This window comes from Chionomys nivalis, chromosome 20, assembly GCF_950005125.1.
Source record: "Chionomys nivalis chromosome 20, mChiNiv1.1, whole genome shotgun sequence".
NCBI lineage: Eukaryota > Metazoa > Chordata > Mammalia > Rodentia > Cricetidae > Chionomys > Chionomys nivalis.
Genome location: NC_080105.1, coordinates 18,843,548 through 18,863,051, shown reverse-complemented (window position 1 = coordinate 18,863,051; position 19,504 = coordinate 18,843,548). Strand labels below are relative to the sequence as shown.

The 19,504-nt window shown below is 45.1% G+C and overlaps 1 protein-coding gene across 4 annotated transcripts in view; it reads right to left on the bottom strand.

Annotated features, from left to right (window-relative positions):
* Palld (palladin, cytoskeletal associated protein) overlaps window positions 1–19,504 on the bottom strand; it is a 364,130-nt gene that overhangs the window by 65,097 nt on the left and 279,529 nt on the right. Inside the window, exon 1 of one of the 4 annotated variants that reach the window (XM_057752404.1) lies at window positions 16,181–16,297. The exons of the other annotated variants lie outside the window; for them this stretch is intronic. The gene's annotated coding sequence lies outside the window, so the exon portion shown is untranslated. Of the gene's footprint in view, window positions 1–16,180; window positions 16,298–19,504 lie in introns of those variants that run through there. 4 annotated transcript variants of the gene reach the window in all.

The following is a 19,504-nucleotide window of genomic DNA, read 5'->3' as shown; positions in this document are numbered from 1 at the left end:
GGGTCCATAAAGGAAAGCTGTTGAAAAGTTGATCCCTGCCTGAATTTGCATACCACTCTTGCTGGGTTGCAAGGCAGTGCATGATAGCCCTTGACAACAGCCCTGCTTCTCCAGCAGTTGACAACCCACATCAGTGTGCCTGGTCCCGACAGCTTCCCTGCAGCTCGAGAACCCTTAAGCACAGCCGCTGGCTCTGTGCATGATTATGAGCTCAGAGACTGTGAACTTCTTAGTCTTCACTGTGTCTCAGGGAGGGTGGGGAGACTACTCAGTCCTTGGTCACCCTTCCCGAGAAGTGGAATTGTGTAAGGACTGGCAATTCTAGGAAAGAATTGTCATTTTTGTACTTGAACTTCCAATGCTGTTTTATTTATTCATGTTGAGAAATATAAACCAGGCAGGGAACTAGGGAGATCGTCCAGTGGTTAAGAGTGTTTGCTACTCTTCCAGAGAACCTGAAGCTGGTTTCCAACACCCCATAGTAGCTCACCACTGCATGTAACTCCAGCATCAGAGGAACTGATTCCATCTTCTGGCTCCCATAGGCACTTGAAAACATGGCACCCCCCCACACACACACACAAATCTTTTATTTTTTAAAGGAAAACTATCAGAAAGAAACTAAGTTCCAGGACTTCTAAGATGTTTAATTAACAAAACTGAGTTTAATTCTATGCTTCCCAGTCAGCGTTATTCATGATGGTCCTTTTTGTTGTTGTTGACATGTTTTTGTTTTTAAGGCAAAGTTTTACTATGTACCCCTGACTGGCTTAGAACTTACTATGTAGACCAAGCTGACCTAGAAGTCCCAGAGCTCTGCCTGCCTCTGCCCCTTGAACACTAGCGCCACATCTAGTTCAGGATATCACTCACTTTGATGCACCAGTTCTTCAGAATCTTAGAGCTAGAATTCAGCCTAAATATTCATTTTACTTGCAAAGAAACTGAGTCCAGAGGAGCAAGAGGTGACCTTTGGTTGATGCTGCATTTGTTTGACTATGTTAAGATGTGTTGTTCTTTCGCCTTGCCTGCCTAAGGCACCTGATTGGTCTAATAAAAAGCTGAACGGTCAATAGCTAGGCAGAGGATGGATAGGTGGTGCTGGTGGGCAGAAAGAAAAGGGGGACGAGCTAGCCAGGGGTCAGACAGACAGACATGGAGGACACAAAAAAGTAAGATGAACAGTGCGTAGAGGTAAAGGAGCCTTGGGGCAGCACACAGATCCATAGAAATGGGAGAATTTAAGTTAAAAAAAATTGCTAGAAACAAGCTTAAGCTGAGGCTGAGCATTCAAAATTAATAACTCCTCATGTCATGATTTGGAGGCTAGCGGTCCAACCACCACCACCACCAACAACAACAGAAAAATGTTTTTCTGAAAACAAATGAAAGCACTGCTGATTTCCAGTAGGGGTAGGTAAGAAATGGATGCGCTGGATGCCAGTGGCTCTGTCTTCCTAAGATGGGGCTGCTGAGGTGCAGCTGTGAGGGCCGCAGCCACACTGTGAGGGTCATGACTTTCAGGATGCCCTGGTAATGGACATGAACTTGCAATTAGAGGACCATCACTGCTTTTACCTGAGCAGGATTATTTACCCGAGTCCAGGTAGGATTCAGTCCCTATAGTTACTACAGTAAGTTCTTCCGTTTGTCACAGCAGGCTCTTTAAAGGGTGGCTTCTACGGGGTGAGCTGCCGGATACCTGTGGACTGCTCACCAGAATTACCAGCTGTGCAGTGGATCTGTCTGCCTCACGTACGAGGTGTCTAAGATACACAAGGAGAATGGAAAAATAAAGAAATCAATAAATAAATCCATGCTTTTCTCACATGGGACTCTTGGCTGGTCACATGTTGCCGGGTTTTGACACTGATTCTTTGGGTGTCAAGTTCTGAAGTTTGTAATCATCACAAGATGCCTGAGCTGCTTAAATTACCAAATGGACAGAGCTGGCTCTTAATCACCCAAGCAATAAAAGGAAGCTGAGAGATTGGCAGGCCAGTTGGAGCCTTGACTTCCCTGTATACGGTGCATTTGTACAATCCCTCCAGAGTGTTCCTGTCCTGGGGCTTGCCTCTAAGGATGCAGACAGTGTGCATTGAGTAGTGGGTAGCAGATGGAACAAAAGTGCAAGCTAATAACGAAATAGACAGAAGAGAGTGAATTTTGTTGGTGAGCAGGGAAAGGTGGGCTATGCCAATTATTGTCTAAGGAAGAGATGGCCAGTTTTGACAGGATGTCCTATCAAAATGCAGACCTTTTAATTCCTTGGTTGGAACACTCAGTTCACAATGGCGGTTTGTTTTGGTGTGTGTGTGTGTGTGTGTGTGTGTGTGTGCACTAGGAGTCTGATCAAATTCAATACGCAGATCAGTCCCAACAAGTCCTCTACTGAGCTATGCTCCCAGCTGCATGGTGTATTTTAAGAGTTCATGTCACAGTAGTAGTGTGTAAATTCAGATCAGAGAAAAAACAACTGTGTTCTGTGCCAAACTATGAGAGATGCTGCCTCATTCACTTAGGCCACACTAATCCGAAATCTCTGGAGTATCCGAGATTTTCATGAACAACTAAAAAGGACATTTGTCAATGGTACAAAAACTGGCAAAAGGCTCACTGAACACAGAGTCCTCCCAAGCCCCTTGAAACACTATGTTAATACTTAAAACCACCGCTTCCTTGTGTTTCCTGGGTCACGACCAACCAAACTCTTCATATGACGAGATCCTTAATGTTAGCATAAAGCTTTCATTGAAAGGATTTTTGTGATTTTTGAGGCTCTCTAAACTCAGTACCACCTGTCTCCCAGGACATCACACCAGATGAAGTTATAGAAAAGATGGGAGTTGTCAGGAAAGACGAGGAGACCCACACTTCATTGTTAAAGCATCCAGGGGATAGACAGGCAACGTTTTTGCCATGAGGTAGACAGGCAACGTTTTCACCAGTTTTTACTCTATCTCTTTAGGGAAGCAGAAACTCCCATTGTCATGGTCCCATGACACTGAGCATAGCAGCGGAATATCCAAGTCTCCCTCCTGTCTGGGTCCTCTCCAGCTGTGTCCTCTGCACAAGCCCTCCACCCCTGACACACAACTCTTCAACCACCTCAGGCAATTGGCCTAGCTCCACCCAGCTCTGACCTTCAACAAAACTTCTCTGTGATTGGCTCTCAGTTCTCTCCTGAAGCTTCTGTACCCCAAGCTGAAGACTTTCTAGATAGCTCATTATTTCATCATTTCCTTCTGCTCCCGGGTCTGCTTCTCCCAACTAGGCGCCAGACAGTATCTTACTCATCCAGGTATGCCTTAATCACACAGTGCACTGGACGTATGCTCGCTAGTCAATCAAAGGTGCTGCTTTTTTTTTTTTTTTTTGCTTGCTTTGTAAAGCCCTGGAAAAATCTGACTATATTACACTGTAATGTTTCATGATTTGGAATTCATCCTTACCTGTTAAGCAATTGGCAGGGAAGAGGTGCTATGGCTTGTCACAGGCTAATTTCCTGTTGCGCAACTTTATTTTTTTCCATGTTATATATATCTAGTAAGTCTTAGATACCATGAGTGAAATTTATCAGCAGAACTCATAGACTCCTGCTCACCGAGGGCATATGGATTTTGAAAGATGGGAATTTGGCCTGAGAAACTCTTGGGACTGCTCTGAAAACATCAGATTCTTTAACATCTGCAGGCCCATTTTCTCCTTTAAGCACACGCATACCTATTTAACAGGATAAACAAAGATTTCACAGGGCTGTTGGAAGTACTGATAGAGTGTACATCATACAGAAGTTAGCAGCATTATTAATATCTAAGGAATAAGCAGAGCAAAATTCATGAGTGGAGAAAACTTAGTCAAGTGCGAGCTCTGTTTCTAGACCTAGTCAATCACGATGCTTAAGTATTTAATCTCAGTTTAAACACAACAAAACGAAGCAAAAGATAAACTCTTTGTCCCAGTTCTGTGATTTGCACAGCCTCACACGCTGCTTCATGGCGGGTAATCATTCATGGTATGTTGTGTACGGCAGAAGCATCCTTTTACATGCAAAGGAAGAGTAACCACACGCTCCACTCATCTGTGACCATTCCTTGTTGTCCTTCACAAGGCTTCTTGGAAGATAGGCTAAACAGCTGTCATGCCTCTTGAGGCATCACGAAAGAACCAAGCTTTGGCAAGGTGTGGTAAGTTTGGCAGGGAAGTGTAATTTCCGTAATATTGTTTGCAGCCCAGGAAGCGGCTCAGGCGGCTTGGTATGGGTAAAGTGCTGCCAGGGTTTTCTGCCTGGTCTTGCTACTCTTGGATGACTTCATTTGACTGAATTCCTCACTGTGCTTGCCCTAAAGAAGCCTCTGCATTCAATTAATCCTCCCTCCCCCAAATACCTCATGTGATCCAAAAAACCTAATATGGAAGGCCTTAAATTCATGTGATGAACCTTGCTGCCTATTAAAATAGCAAATGCATTTCCTAAAGCCAAAACCCCCACACCATGGCCAGGACTTCCGTGCAGCATCATTGTGTGGAATAAAGGCATGGCGTGAGCAGGATATTGCCAGGTATCTCAAGTCTGCTCATCCTAAATTCTAACAGCTATCTGACTGAGATCAAGGGAAGTCTAATATAAATTTTACACACTTAAAAAAAATATCAGGATTCCCTAACCGCAAACTAAACAGCAAAGAGAAACTCTTAGCAGGTAGTTTTATGAAACCCTGCTTTTATGAAATGGTTTTACTTTTACAAAGCAAACTTTTTCCCGTGAAAAAGATGGTCCTCATTTCCTGACCATGCCACACTTCTAGTATATCCAGAGAGACTGTTTCCTGAAGTATAAGGTAGCATGAACATTCTAGTAGGTTTGCAGATTGGTCTCGTAGTGATATTTTATGATCCACTAATTGGCAAACCTTTTTGCATTTAATAATCCTTTTTTGGCAAAACCATCATAACCATGTTTTCAGGCTCTTAGGCTAGGTGGCATGGCGATGCTTCCCCAGCCTATGTGTGCCGTGGTACACACTCAACCACACATCTGTAGGACCACCTCTGTCATCATGAGGGTGGGGGAAAAAGGCACTTGGGAGTCTGGAGAAGTTTTGGTTTCTAATACAGCTTTACTGATTATGCATGAGCTTATAATTTGAGCAAGAATGTGGTGCTCACTCAAGTCTGGGATTCATATTAATTACTCTGAGACTAGAAAATCAAATCCCACAGAACCATCAACTTGCTAAATGTTTTCACCGCAAACTCCCTGAGAGCATGGAGAGTTGGAAGGAGATCAGAGGGGACTGGCTGGGAACACCCTCACAGTGCCCTCGATATTTTCTGCTCATCTCTCTTTTTATTCGAAGAGAAGCAAAGGCCCAGAGGCCACGTGGAGAGTCTGGTATGTGACTATGGATGACTTAGACAGAACCTACAGTCTGTCAGCAGAAGACAGGGCTGGGATGGAACCTTTTCTGCAGCTAGTTCAGAAAATGGCATGTAAGCTGCAAGCTATTGCCACATGTTTAAATCTTCCTGCATTCTTAGCTTGAGGCATATAGACCAAGATGCAGAGCCCTGGGAACCAGAGGAAAACACCCAGTGTGTTCTCACCATACCAGAAAGTGACCCCAGATGTTCAGACTCTGCTTTCTTTTTTAAAAGGCTCCGCCATTTCACCAGACTGCTGAGAGCTATCAAGTCACCAGTACCTTCCTAATTTGTGATTTTAGTTAAATGCCTGCTACCAGTGAAAGTGAAATTATTTTTCTCTAAATGAACGCTGAAGAAGGGGTGCTGTATCTAAAATCACCCCGAAAGCGCAGGGAATAAAAGGAAGGACGGACAGACATGTGCCACTTAAAATGAGAAGATCCTCACAGCACAGTCAACTGTGGGCCCGGACTTTGATTCAAGATATACTTTATCCTGTTCTTCGTTAATTCCTCAAATGACTGGCAATATAGAAATCTCTTTCTATGGATGCTATTTTAATGACTTTGTTTACTTAACACACAGTAAACCAATAAAGTTTGAACTCCACAGGATACGAAGCCATTCACTGTCCGTTTGCTTTTCGAAATGTCTCCTAACTCCACACTGAAGAAGGAGGTTGCAATAAAATCAAAGCAAGAGCCACACTTACATTGGGCAAATATTTTATTTTATTTTTATTTTTTTTTAAAGATTTATTTATTTATTTATTTATTTATTAAGCATACAATGTACTACTGGCAAGGAAGGCACCAGGTCTCATTGCAGATGGCTGTGAGCCACCATGTGTTTGCTGGGAACTGAACTCAGGTCCTCTGGAAGAGCAGCCAGTGCTCTTACCCTCTGAGCCATCTCTCCAGCCCCTGGGCAAATATTTTAAAATGCCAATGTGAATCTTGTTCTCTTTTATGTTCATATTTGTATTTGATTTAGTGAGTAGACAAAATTAAAGTACAGAATTGAACAAAACTGACTCATAAAGGAAAAAGGAGCTCCAGGATAGGCTGTAGAAGCCACATCCAACTCAACCTGGGAGCTCAGACATTAAAGAAAAGCACAGGCTAGATGCAGTGGCTAGGCAGGGGCACTACTCAGTGGCCAATATTTTACTCAATACCATTGGGCTGTTCTATTTCTTTCTCAGCTGTCCCAGGGCAGGTGACCAAGTTACAGAAGTACCACCATGTGGTCTCCTCCATAACCCAACCGATTCCTCCTTTAGAATTTCTCTACCAAGAAAACGGCACTCGGGGTTTTAGATACTTAACATTTACCCTTCAAAGCCTCCCTGAACTTGTAATGGGTGCTCTTGATTTGACTTAGCCAGCTTTGACACATGAGCTGAAACTTCTGGAAAACTCTACCGTCATCCTTGGTGCACATTTTCAAGTGGTAACGTCACCAAGCCTCTTGGAGGATGCCTAGAGACTGGGAAAGCAAACACAGCATCCCCACCGGGAAGTGGCAAAGGTCCTAGTGTCTTGAAGTGGATGAGAACTTGGCCTTCACGTACAGAACTGGGTGTTGAACATCTCCAAGTTTATCTATTTCTGATGAGTCTAAATTTAGGCTTTGGAAAATCATTTTTAAGGAATTACTTTATTTTTAAATTATGAGTATGTTTGTCTCTGTGTGAATGCACACCACGTGAGTACAGACGCCCAAGGCCATTGGACGCCCTGGGAGCTCAAGTTACAGGCAGATGTGAGCCCCACTCCCCATGTGGGTGCTAGGAACTCATTCAGGTCCTCGGCAACAGTAGCCAGCATGCACTTGTAAATGCTGAGCTCCTTAAAAATCTTTTAATAAAAAACTAATAAATATTTTTTAAAATTGAGTCATCATGGCATTTATTTTGTGCCCCTAGGCAAAGAATAAGCTGTAGCAAAGGCCTGGAAACTCCACACATCAAGTAGTTTCACGGAGCATGAACGGCACACCACGGACAGTTCTGGAATAGGCAGAAGATGAACTGATATTAAATGGTATAACTCTCCATGGTTGCAAACTGACAGCGTCTGCTAGCTGTATATAAAGAAGGGCCAAGGAATGCATGGGTTTGGATCCCTGCCTCATTATCCCTGGATGCTTTTTCTGCCCTTCAAAGAGATACACAAATTTTTATATGCCACTCCCTCTTGCAAATAAATACTTCCCTTTGGAAAATCAAAGTCCAAACCCTTATGCGCCATCTCCGAGTATCTTGTAGTCATCTTTCCTGGATGGATTTATAGTTTCTGGTGTGGACAGTATGTTCTCAGGGAACGTTCTATGTTACATAACAGAGTGTGTGGTGTGTGAGAAGGACAGTGTACATGTGGATTCATTTTTCTCTCGAAATAGGAACCAAAATTAATCTTTTGTAAAGTCCACATGCCACCTTCCGTACAAACGCAACCGTTTTTTATATGGAGACAAGTAGAAAATGAGGCTTTACCAAGAAAAGCCACAACTTGTTTTCTAGCTCCAGTTTTAAAGCAATTCATTTGTGGTTTGACTGGTATACGCTTTCCTGCAGTATTTGGTCACTGGTCAGATTTTGTGATTAGCGGCCAGCTTAGTCACATAAGTGAGGTTGGCTTTACTCAGTCTTCCAAGGCAGAGCTAATGCTCTTTGGGTGCAAATCATGCTTTTTCCCAAAGACTTAATTTATTTATTATTATTTATTTATTTTTGATTTCCGAGACAGGGTTTCTCTGTGTAGCTTTGAAGCCTGTCCTGGAACTAGCTCTTGTGGACCAGGCTGGCCTCTAACTCACAGAGATCCACCTGCCTCTGCCTCCCGAGTGCTGGGATTAATGGCCTTTTTTTTTTTCTTTTCAGATTCCCTCTCCCTGGCCAGGCTGGCCTTTGTTTTTGTTGTTGTTGTTTTTCCAGATTCCCTCTTCCTGGTCGCATCTCTGTGGAAGGCAGTTCCATCCACCCTCTGCTTAGCAAAGCTTTGTATTCACCCTGATGCATTACCCTTTGTTCTTTAAATGCCAACGGAACAGTCTGTCCTGGTGTGTACGCATGTGTGCGTGCATGCGTGTGTGCAATCTATGGAAACCAGAAGTCGATATTAGCTGTCTTTCTCAATTACACTCTACCTGGAGTTTATCTAAACAGGCAGACTAGCAGCAAGTGAGCTCCAGGGATCTGCCTGTCTCTGCCTTCCCAGGGCTGGTATTACAGGTGCCTGCTGCCACACCTAGCTTTTATTGGGTGCTGGGGAATCCAAACTTAGATCTCTGTGCTGTGTGGCAAGCACCTCACTGACTGAGCCATTTCCTTAGCCACTCCCCTTCCCATTTTAACTCTCCTGGGACATTATCTACTGTAATCAATTCCTTTGTCTCTGACTAGGTGGAGATAACAGCTATCTATTTCCTGGCTCATTCTAACACCTCCCCCTCCCCCCACCCTTGGTTTCCTGGTTTCCCAGCTGACCACGTGCATTGTGCCCCAGTGCTGTGCTGGCTAACAAGAAGTGATTCAAGTAGAAGGCATCTTTGCTGACCTTAACAAAGGCACAGTACAAGAAGGAATGGGCTTCAATTTAGGCAGCCCGCCCCAGAATACAAACCAACACAAAACTACGAACTCTCTCACTGCAGTTGGCTATAGTGTTTCTCACACAGTCTCAGCTACTGGAGGCAGAAGGATCATTTCAGTGTGGGAGTTTGAAACCAGACTGAACCAAGTGAGACCCCCATCTCAAAAACAAACAAACAAACAGAATTCTCTCAAGATTGATACTCAGCCATAGGGAAATAGAGCTATGTTAGAGAAATAGGTGGTAACACAACACCTTGGTACTCATGTTGTTATAGAAAGAAAATGAATCAGCATTCAAGACAGAGAACAAAGTAACAAAAGGGATAGAAGGGTGTGCTTTTGGTTTTCAGACAGGATCTCATTGGGTAGCCCTGGCTGGCCTGGAACTCACTATATCGACCAGCCTGGTCTAGAACTCAAATATCAGCCTCCACAGTACAAGGATGAGAGGCTCACGCCACCATGCTCTGTCCTAGGCTAGATAGTTCTAAGTATCATTTGTGGACAAATGTATGAGGGGCTTATTACAGCCATCACTCGCGAACACGCAACAGACATTAACGGCAGGGTCTGCTATAAGAAAGTGGCATACACTGACAAGTATAAGGGTTCCTCTCCTCAAGAGAACTCAAGAAAGAATTATGAGCTCCAATACATTACAGACCTTAAGAGTAAGACTTTGAACTGGGGATGACCCCAGTGTCTGTCTCACCAGTTAAAGGCAGTCTTCCCCTCTCCCAGGTGACTGCTATACATGTCTCTTCTCATCCTGTCCCCTACACTCCCTGCCCACCCCAATCTCAGCTGGTGAGTGAGTTCTCCATTTCACAAAGAAAACAGAAACTGGGAGAACTCCTACCCCTACTCCCACCCAGTCCTCAACCATTGCCTTAAGACTCAGCCTTCTGTCCACTCCCACAGAGGAACTTCCTTTGCCTTTTACGCTAAGGCTAACTCGATCTCCTGCTGCACAGAAGATCCCTACCTTCTCCAGAACGTCCCTCCAGCAACTGCCTCCATCTCTCCTGACCTCTGGACAGACAAAGTCAAGCCCTTTGTGAGTTCTACCTCGGCACTTCCTGGTCACTTGCTGGAGGATTGGCAGTGACTGATGAAGACGGCATGTAACCAAACATTGTGTGGTACAAAACAAAATGGTTTACTGAGAGAAACAATACTGTGAGTGTTCTGGATTCTGTTGGCTCTGGACCACTAGGAGGCCTGTGTTTTCTGTCTCACTGAATCGCATCCCAAAATGACATCCCTCAGCCTCCCCCACAGCTCTGCTTCTCGCAGCATCTGAAGCTGTAAGGTGTTTATAGTTTGTCACTTACCCCTGGAATTTAAGCCCCAGAAGGACAGGGAGTTTTGCATATTTTCCAGTTGGAACATCGCTTTATTCTCACAGTGCCTGGGACACAGAACTTACACAACAATATTTTGTTGATTTACGAAGGCCCGGTACTGCCCTTTCTGATTTGTGTGACCCTGGGGAAAATGACTAAACTGCTCCAGATCTCCCTCCTCATCATTTCTGAGGTGGGAGCACTCAAAGTACAGAACACATGGGATTATGATGGCGACTAAATGACATAAACGAGTAGCGATTTCAGCACAGTTTCTGGTATAAAGTGTCCAATAAGTAACCCATATTTTATGCTTAGTTACAAATATATATATATTTGTTTTTACAATCTGCAATTCAAACTGGCACTAGTTTAGGCATATGGCAGATTGATAAGAAGGAGAAAGAGGCAGAGAAGGAATGGGAGAAGGAAGAGAAGGAGGAGGAAGAGGAGGAGCAGGAAAAGCCCCCATGCATTTCCTTTCCTTCTACTAGTTCAGATCCAATTTAAAACCTAGTCCTGGCTTAAAACTGTCAAACACAACTAACCCATGTTAGCGCCTAGGTCTGTGTTCTCCCATAAGCCTCTTGTGGCTTAGTAAGGAAATGATGCCCAGTCATCAGGTAGCACACATGGCTAAATCATCCCAGCCGGTCCCATAGGTGATGGGCGATTAGCAGGCTCCTCCTTTTCCTAACTGGCATCCTCTTCTGGTCTTCTTCCCTCTGTGGCTACAAAACCATCTTCTGGCAAGATCCCCTTCCCCTCAGCTCTGTGGATCCAGGTGGAGTCTCTCTTAGCAAAAGGGAGGATGAAAGAAAATCCACCTCTCTACATTTCCTCCAGGGTTTAAAGGGAAAAACAAAAGGAGGATCCCTTGTGCCATTGTTGCTGGGACTAAAAGCTCCCAAGTGTTCAAGTTGAATCTGAGTGCATTCACCTGTGTTACACACAGTGACCTGGTGGTCCTATGAGTCTATTGATGATGCAGATTACTTCAGCAGTCTTGCTGGACTGGCCTGTGAGCCTAACCGCTGTATGATACATAGTTAAAAAATTATACATTCTCAGCAATTTTGAGGCCTGGCAGTTCTTCATTGTGTGTATGTGTGTGTGTGTGTGTGTGTGTGTGTGTGTGTGTGTGAGAGAGAGAGAGAGAGAGAGAGAGAGAGAGAGAGAGAGAGAGATACAGGCACATATTTGTATCGTGGGTTTACATATGAGAAAACAAACCCATCCATCCATCCATCCATCCATCCATCCATCCATCCATCCATCCACCCACTCATCCATCCATCCATCCATCCATCCATCCATCCATCCATCCATTCCATCCACCCATCCATCCACCCACCCACCCACTTACCCATCCACCCATCCATCCATCTTTATCTTTTCTTTCTTTTGTTTGCTTTTCTTTCCTTTTGGTGGCAGGGTCTCTCACTTGAATTTGCCATCACTATGATGCCTGCTGGTCTCTGCATCCTCAGCTCTGGGGCTACAAATGTGGGTTCTGAGGATGGAACTCAGGTCCTCTTGCTCGCAGAGCAAGCATTTCACCAACTGAGTCACTTCCTCAACCCTGTGAGTTGTTGTTTTTTTTTTTTAAACAAAACAAAACAAAACAGAGATTAGCTTTTTCTCTCTTTTCCTGGTGAAACTCCAACATTTATTCCTTTCGCTTGGCTTTGTGTGCCTTCTTATGAGAGTCTATTTTTAACACTTGTTCTTTTTTCTTTTTTTTCTTTTTTTCTTTTTTTTTTTTTGGTTTTTCGAGACAGGGTTTCTCTGTGGTTTTGGAACCTGTCCTGAAACTAGCTCTTGTAGACCAGGCTGGTTTTGAACTCACAGAGATCCACCTGCCTCTGCCTCCCAAGTGCTAAAAAAGGCAAAATTTCTGCCAACAGAAGCCAGAAAAATGGTCACTCCTCATTTCTTCTGGCTGATGCACCTTCTCTGCCAATGGCAGCCTTCCTTTCCCTCAGGAGGAAATCATTTCCATCCAGCGAGCCAGCGAGCCTTCCAATGGTCCCAGTGACAGTGTGAGAACCACCAGTTTCACCTGCCATGGTAGTGCAGCGATGATGCTCCAGCTATTGAGCTGACATGCACCGAGTGGGGAGCCTCAACCTGACACCAGCTAACCAGTCTGCATTTTCAGTTTGCTTCCTCGTGGTCAGGATCCAAAATCTACAAGTGCTAAGCCATTCACCTGCCTAGAATGGCTCACGTGACCAATCACGGTTAACCCTAAAGCATGTAACCAACAAGTCGGCTCAAGGAAAAAAAAAATCTTTCCTGAAGAGTCCACACGGTAGGCAGACAACTCCCCCAGAGTGCGTCTTCCTCCCTGACACGTCTGGCCTCCGTCATTCAGTCTGTCCCAACGCCTTCTCGGCAATAAAGGCCCATTGCTTCCTATCCACTCATTCTCTTTGGATGAAACTACTTCTGATTCTTTAGCCTCTCTCTCTCTCTCTCTCTCTCTCTCTCTCTCTCTCTTCACACACACACACACACACACACACACACACAGAGAGAGAGAGAGAGAGAGAGAGAGAGAGAGAGAGAGAGAGAGAGAGCTTCCCTGGGATAAATCCCTAGAAGTTGCAAGAGAATGGACTCACAGGAGTGCACTTTCAAAAGAGCATTTAATGCTCTTTTAACTAGCATTTCTTTAAAGTGTTTCTGGTTAAGCTTTCTTTACCATTTATTAGAAGAAGGAGGAAGAGGAGGAGGAGGAGGTGGTGGAGGAAGAGGAGGTGGAGGAGGTGGAGAAGGAGGAGGAGGAGGAGGTGGAGGAGGAGGAGGTGGAAGAGGAGGATGGTGAAGGAGGAGGAGGTGGAGGAGGAGGAGATGGAGGAGGAGGAGGTGGAGGAGGAGGTGGAGGAGGAGGAGGTGGAGGAGGAGGAGGAGGAGGAAGAGGAGGAGGAGGAGTAATTGGCAAGATACTAAATGGCACATAATTTGTGAAGTACAGTGAACTTTGGCCACCCAATATTTACATGTCCTTTTGGGACAAGCATTGGAAAAAGTCCAATAAGTTTTGATACAAAATTTCTGATATGCATATACACCCCAAAGAGGTGACAGTGTTATACAGAGCTTTACAGTTTGCAATGACAGTGAAAAAACTTGAAGACAGAGCAATGATTAATTCTTTAGATAATAAATAATTGCTTGGTAAAATTCCTAATAACTTTGGTTCTTTGAGGGAAATGAACTCCAATAATTTCCAGGAAATTCTTCATGTAAGTAGCCAAAGGTTTATTGCAAGGTGGGGAAGAACCTATATTGAGGGGAAAGGGAAAAGCTACAACCCTGAAAAACAAGGAACCAAGGAACAAAGGTTTTAAAGCACCAGGCTTAGACATGAGAAGCCAGCACAGTGAACACTGAAATACCCAATGCAGTAGACTAAAGCGCCATTGTTTTTATTGTGCCATGTTCTAAGTTTTAAAGATCAAGTGGCAACTGTATATAGTGCCCCTAAGGCATTCTGTGGCAATCCCAGTGTTTCTTTAAGGAGGACATCTATCCATTGTCTAAGTCATTGTCCTTACCTGGGACAGATGGAGCAAGTAGCTATTACATCATGCAAAGCAGGTGAGCTAATGTCCCACGCCAGCTATCAGAATCCCATGGCTTTCAACAATCACAGAAAACAAAGCTACAGTATTCCAATCACCTATCCAGGCTCTTCCCTCGGCATCTCAGGCTTTCACAGAACCACAGAGATGGTTAGGATGTCAGCATGTTTTGTTACTAGATGACTAACTCACTCTGCTTGTACTAAAGACAACAACATACATTATATTATACTTATATATGTATCTATAGGTACACAGTGGGTCAGTACAAAAAGAGTAAGGCACAGGAGTTAGTTGAAGAAAAAAAAACTCTTCTCCAGCTCTTGTGCCCTCTTGTAGGTTTATTTGCCCGAGGCCAGTCACTTAAAGACCTCTCTAAATTATCATTCAGCAGCTCAGGAACACATGTGTTTCACCTTCTCCTGTATCAACCAACACCAACAGCCTATAAAAAAATATATATATATATATTTTCCAACTTCTGTCATTAAACTCAAGCCCCTCAAATCTTGAGGGACAGAAATAAAATACAACTTTTGGTAGGAGAGACGAAGAGGTCAGGAGGAAGACATACTGTCTGCTGGTTCCCCACCGAAGGAACCCAGCAGCTGGACACTCTGTGTGCTTATCTCTGGAGATGGTCGTTTGGGAGAAGCCTTAGTCACACAAATCTAGAAGGCAGACTCAGCTGGTGAGACCTGTCCCTAATCTGAAGAGGACACTTCCTCAGGAAAGCCTCACTCTGTTTAGTAATCCTGCTTCCGACGCTGGAGGTCTGCTCTTTCTACCTTCCTCTAGCTGATCTGTAGCCACATACCAAACTTTGGGGGCAGGGGGTGCGCTCCAGCTCTAGCGGACCCCGAGGTCTGAGGAGTATGTATTTACCCCGAGTTTCTCCTAAAAACAGTCAGTGGGCTTGGCTTGTCCCGGCCTGCTACTAGTACAAGACCCAGCTGAGCACGCAGAAAGGTGAGTCTTGTCTAGAGACCCAAACTCTTTTAGTCAGTTCCCAGGGATAGAGAAAAAGTCCCAATCCTACACCTGGACTCAGTGTGACCAGATCACCTTCTGGAATCTGGACAACTCAGCGGGCCAGACAGAGTCGCAGAAGTGTTAAATAGGGCAAAGGGCGGGGAAGCCAACCCCCAGCCCTCTTTCTCAAGATCTGGAGCGCCAGGTTTCTGCACACATCGCCCCAGAGGAGAGAATCTGGCGGTTCACAGGTCTGGAGAAGCTAACCAGCTAACAAAGCATTGCCAGGGGGACCGCGTAGGCGGAGCTGCTGGCCACTCATTAGCTAGCCTGAAAGTCGCAATTACTAGCTGCCTGACACCCACCGCACAGCGGCACAAATCCTCTAGATTCCGCATCGACTTGGTGGGAATGTGCACGTAGATGAGAGAGAAGAGGGAGTGGAGAAAGAGAGACAGAAAGACAGAGTCGCCCGCCCGCCCGCCCGCGCGCGCGGACGGACACACACACACACACACACACACACACACACACACACACAGAGAGAGAGAGACAAGGCACACGCACACACACAGACAGAGAGAAAGGCAGAGACAGAGAGAGACAGAGACAGGCACAGATAGAGACAGAAACAGACACAGACAGACATAGAGAAAAAGAAACACATATAGAGACACACACAAAGAGACAGACAGACACACATACAAGAAACACAGAGAGAGAGAGAGAGAGAGAGAGAGAGAGAGAGAGAGAGAGAGAGAGAGAGAGAGAGAGAGAGAGAAGACCCAGAGGAGAGGAGGGGCTTGGGAAGGGTGGACCCCTCCTCCAAGACCAAACCGACAGCCAGAGGATGAGGTCATCGCCCCCTCCTAGCTCCCACCCCCAAATCTCTGGCAGTTCCGCTAGCCCTGCCTGCTCCAAGTGGTACCTCGATTAAAGGGGGGGGGGGGTGTAAGGGAAGCTTGAGAAGAGTGTGGCGGGGGAGGGAGGGGGTCTTCCGGGGTGCCAACGAATCTTCTTCAGTCCCGACCCCTTGGAAAGGATGGAAAAGTCCTGTCTGGAGCTCAGCTCCAGGGTCAGGGCTCAGACTCGGCGAACAGGGAGGAGGGGTTCTAGGGAGGAACGACCCCTGCTCAGTGTACCCAGCCTGCCCCAGCTCGCTCAAGGATTGTCCCGCAGCCCCGCAATGTCAGCTCTTTAATTCAAACTTTTCCCAGCAGCCACGGGGCTGGGACTCACACGCCTACCTTGAGTCTCCCTGCTCTGTCTGGCACTCTCCGATCTCAGGTCCCAAAGAAGCAAGGTGGGGGCAAAGGGCTCCTCCGGCTGCGCCGGGCAGGTACCCCTGCTTTATAGCGCCACGCCGCTCAGTGACTCAGTGAGCCTCCCAGGGCTTCTGCCCGCCGCCCTTCAAAATAAGAGTCCGGTCGCGACCGCCCGGCTCGGCCAGCTGGATCAAGGCAGGGAGGCGTGGCTGAGGTCCTGGGAAGCAGCCCCCAGGTTAGGGTACCCGCCCCCTTTCATCCTTGTCCCGCCTTTTGCCTCTTTCTCCACACAAGACCCTTCTTAGCAGAAGCCAGGTTATACACTGGGCTTCTGTGACTCCAACTCGAAGAACTGATAACGGCGAAGAATTTAACCTGAGTCAACTGAAGTGTTGGCTGCACATCGTGGACGTTTGTCTCACAGTTTTGAAGTCTGATTTTTCCTTTGCAGATGGAAAGGAGATGCCCTGGAAATCCCATCCCAGGGCACGCTCAGAGAAGGGAATGAAAACTAAGGATAGAAGCTCCCAAATGGATCCCACTGGGGTTGGAGGCGGGGTTAGAAAGAGGCCAACCCTGGGGCAGACTGGCAGGCTCAAAATTTGCAGCGTTTAAATAAAAAGGCACGCAGGACAGTTCTTTTCTAAAGAAGAAAAGGGGTACTGTGGATTCCATTAAGTAGCTTACTGGGTTCCATGTACTGAAGAATCACTGAATCTGAGAGCCTTCTGGGTAAACGTTTCTCAGACTCCCTTTTAACATGGTCTTGTAAATAATTGCCTCTCTCTGGCCAGCCTCCTACCCCCACTCCCTGCATCCCTGCCTTTTGTCATAAACTACTGGAGGACCGTAGTCACTTGTTTTAAACTTCTGTGTGGGGATTTCTATCGTGAAATGTTTTAAAAAGGAAGAAATAAGACACACTGATAACTCAATTATTTTCATTCATTTATTTATTTATAGTGTGTGTGTGTGTGTGTGTGTGTGTGTGTAAGGGGTCACAGGGCAACTTGTGGAAATCTGTTCTCTCCTTCCACCACGCGGGTTTAGAAGATCCAAGTCAGGTACGCAAGACTGATGGTTAGTGCCTTTACCCACTGCCCCATCTTGCTGGCTCAGAGTTAATTGCTTCTATTAAACCTGTGACAGATTATGGGTTTATCCATAAATCCAGATTACCAAATTTCCCTTTTAGCACCTTAGCTAAGAACAAGCCTGGCTCTGTGCGTGGCCCTCTAATATCTGGCCAGCAGTCCCAGCACAGTTATTTCTGTATTACTCTAATATCTGGCCAGTCCTCCTATCAGAGTTATTTCTGCCCCGTTTTTCCTGCCAGAATGTGTGTTTTCTTGAGGCTTGGAACCAAATCTTTTACACACAATAAGGTCTCAGTAAAATGACTGACTGAATGAAAAAACATACTTAGCATGTACTGAATGCAAGGGTTACTGCCCAGGGCATCAGGTCCTTGGCTGCCGGAGTCCAACTAAGAGGCCTGGCTCTCGGGTCCTGGCAGTTTCTCTAAAATAGCCACTAAAGTGATACAGCTCTCATGCAGTTTTGGGTGAATTGTAAAAATGAAGAACTATAATTTATGTAGTGAACTACCCCATTAGAAGATGATTTTGGGGGGGGGACTTCAATATGAAGAAAACCAAGAATGTTGTGTTGGGCTGTGTTGAACATTATTTCTTTGCAAATGAATGTTGTAGAAATGAGGACTTTGGTTGATCCAACATTGACTTTCTTCATCACTGCAGCATTTCTTTGACTAGCAATGTGACGATGTAACAAATGAGATTTTCTCATTTGATAATAAAAAATTGTGTAATGTTTTGCAAAAAAAAGAAATAAAATAGCCACTAAAGAAATATTAGTGATTATCAATTAGACCACTGGTTTAAATGGTCCGATAATTTTACCTGCACCTTCAATAGTGTGTCTGCAATAGGTTTTTAGACTCCTGGTCTATTTTTTAAAGACTTTACTGTGGGTGTGTTCATGTGGGTACCCCACAGAGGCTAAATGAAGGGGTCAGATCCCCTGGGGTTGGCATTGTCGTCCTGCCTGATGTTGGGAATGGATCCTGGGTCTCCTGGCAAAGCCAGAGTGCTTACCCACCAAGCCATTGACAGCCCTGGGTTCACAGTCTTAAGGCAGATGCTTCCCTTCACTTATCTTGCCCCTCCCAAATATCTTTTATTGATCTTTAAATGAAAAATGATGCCTGTAAAATACTCAAACAATAAATCAAAAACGAATGCCGCTCTGTAATTTGCCCCCAGAGATAAACAGTGTTAACCCCCAGAGTAAAACTTTTCCAGACTTTTGCATGTGTATTTAAGCATATATTTAAAACACAGATTAGATCATCGTTTACATATGATCCTGTAGCCTATCTTTTAAAAGCTAACAATATGCATTTGTCATCATTTCCAGCACGATACATTGCTTATTATTTTTCATCACAAAGAAGGTGATAGGTCAGCGTCCCTACTATCCTGAGGAAAATGCTCCTAAGAGTGGAAATGAAGCATTTCACCCCGTTACTTGGCCTTTCTTTTTGAATTGCTGTCTCCCAATTGTCCTGTCAAACGGCTGTCGGGACCAGCAGTGGTGACTGTGCATGGAAATAGAAGGGTCTATGGCTGCACTGTATCAACGAGGAAAGGGCTCTCAAATGAGTTGGGCCTTATGGCCATAAACCATAGAACTTGAATTCTTTCATATTTCTGTAAGTATTAGATTCATCAGATGGCTCTTTAAACACCAGTCCTTCGGTATTGTGATTTTTTTTTTTTTTTTTTTGTATAAAAGCAGAAGGAATAGACATGTGTCAGTAACCCTCTGTGTTCTTCTGGTGTGGTGACAAGGGCAGGACAGACAGACTGCCTAGATTGTACTCAGGACAGACAGACTGCCTAGATTGTACTCAGGTTTGGTGACAAGGGCCTTTACCATCTCTCTGGACCATTTTCAGTTTTGACTTCTGAACTCCAACATGATTTAAGGTAGTGATGCAAAGCGATGAAGAGTTTGATCAAAACTTTTCGGTAGAACTCTGGGAGTGTGGATACGTATCAACCATAGCCTCTGCCACGTCCCAAACCCACTGAGACTACCATCAACAGATATCCCGAGGAGAATTTCCACCAGGTTTGAAAGAATTCCCATTCCTGTCCTGTCCTGTGGAGATCAAGCTCCACAAACCTCTCTCTGAAATAGACCACGAACTTCTCTGCCCAGAGCAGCCTTGTGATATTTCCTCTGGCCTCACTTGAGATGTTTGGAGACACATCAGCCTGA